The sequence below is a fragment of the Tachyglossus aculeatus genome, chromosome X1 (genome assembly GCF_015852505.1).
Source record: "Tachyglossus aculeatus isolate mTacAcu1 chromosome X1, mTacAcu1.pri, whole genome shotgun sequence".
Taxonomy (NCBI): domain Eukaryota; kingdom Metazoa; phylum Chordata; class Mammalia; order Monotremata; family Tachyglossidae; genus Tachyglossus; species Tachyglossus aculeatus.
In genome coordinates, this window is record NC_052101.1 from 119,206,044 (window position 1) to 119,207,877 (window position 1,834).

Below are 1,834 nucleotides of genomic sequence, written 5' to 3' on the forward strand. Positions count from 1 at the left end.
CTAACCCTTTATTTCCCCAACTATTCACCCTCCCTTATGCATTTCTTATGCATGCATATGCTTATAATAATAATAATAATTTTGGTATTTGTTAAGCGCTTACTATGTGCAAAACACTGTTCTAAGCACTGGGGAGGATACAAAGTGATCAGGTTGTCCGATATGGGGCTCACAATCTTAATCCCCATTTTACAGATGAGGTAACTGAGGCACAGAGAAGTGAAGTGACTTGCCCAAAGTCACACAGCTGACAAGCGGCAGAGCAGGGATTTGAACCCATGACCTCTGACTCCCAAGCCCGTGCTCTTTTATGCATGAGAAGCAGCGTGGCTCAGTGGAAAGAGCACGGGCTTGGGAGTCAGAGGTCGTGGGTCCTAATCCTGGCTCTGCCACTTGTCTGCTGTGTGACCTTGGGCAAGTCACTTCACTTCTCTGGGCCTCAGTTAGCTCATCTCTAAAATGGGGATTAAGACCGTGAGCCCCACATGGGACAACTTGACTACCTTGTATCTACCCCAGCGCTTAGAACAGTGCTTGGCACATAGTAAATGCTTAGCAAATACCATTATTATTATTATCATTATGCACTTGAGTCTGTACCTCCTAAGCACCTTTCTACCTCACACCAGCCTCACAGCATTTATGTACATGTCCTTATACTCTCCCCTCTCAGGGTCACACCTAGAGAGTTTCCAGTCCTCTACCAGTCTCGGGTATGGGAGGGAGAGTCAAGCAGAGGCATACCCATTCCATTCCTAGCTTGGCCAGTGGCTAGCGAGTGGAAGGCAATCTGCTACAAGTCAAAGCTCACCTGTTCTGGGCAGCAGCAGCATGGGAGAGAGTCAAGTGTGGAGACACAAGTTTAATATGCGGAGGAGGTGATGTTAAACCACTTCTGTATTTTTATCAAGAAAACTCTACAGATACGTTTTCAGAACGATTGCAGATGGAGGTGGCATTGCCATGGGTCGCAGATGATTCAACAACACAAGACAAGACTGTCTGTCCACCTCACTAGATTGTAAGCTCCTTGAGGGTAGGAATTGTATAATAATAATAAGAGCATTTATTAAGCGCTTACTATGTGCAAAGCACTGTTCTAAGCACTGGGGAGGTTACAAGGTGAACAGGTTGTCCCATGTGGGGCTCACAGTCTTAATCCCCATTTTACAGATGAGGTAACTGAGGCACAGAGAAGTGAAGTGACTTGCCCAGAGTCACACAGCTGACAAGTGGTGGAGCTGGGATTAGAACCCATGACCTCTGACTCCAAAGCCGGGGCTCTTTGCACTGAGCCATGCTGCTGCTGTATCTCCCAACTCTATTGTATTATACCCTCCCAAGCTGCTTAGTATGGTTCTTTGCACACAATAAGAACTCAATAAATATCACTGAATCTTTGATTTAAATTGTAATGCTAATTATGACAATTGGTGGGTTGATTAGATGATTCCTGATAGAGTCATACTGATGCAAACAAAAGCCACCCCATTTCTTGGAGGCAAAACTGCAGTCTTAATTAGTGCCAGCCTGCAAACAGTAGCCTTCAATAGTCAGCAGGAGACAGAATATGTAGTGTGCAAAGTACTGTTGGCAAGTATGAGTTTCTTTTCAAATACCTTTGTGTGCACTTTGCAATGATTCATTCATCCATTCAATCATATTTATTGAGCGCTTACTGTGTGCAGAGTACTGTACTAAGCGTTTGAGAAGTACAAGTTGGCAACATATAGAGACGGTCCCTACCCAATAGCGGGCTCACAGTCTAGAAGGGGGAGACAGACAACAAAACAAAACATATTAACAAAGTAAAATAAATAGAATAGTAAATATG

General features: G+C 44.2%; 1 non-coding gene across 1 annotated transcript; it reads left to right on the forward strand.

The window, feature by feature from the left end:
- The first annotated feature begins 663 nt into the window (after window positions 1-663).
- LOC119920321 lies at window positions 664-801 on the forward strand. The gene has a single exon (XR_005448077.1). It is a non-coding gene; the product is annotated as a small nucleolar RNA SNORA7 (small nucleolar RNA).
- Window positions 802-1,834: the final 1,033 nt, after the last annotated feature.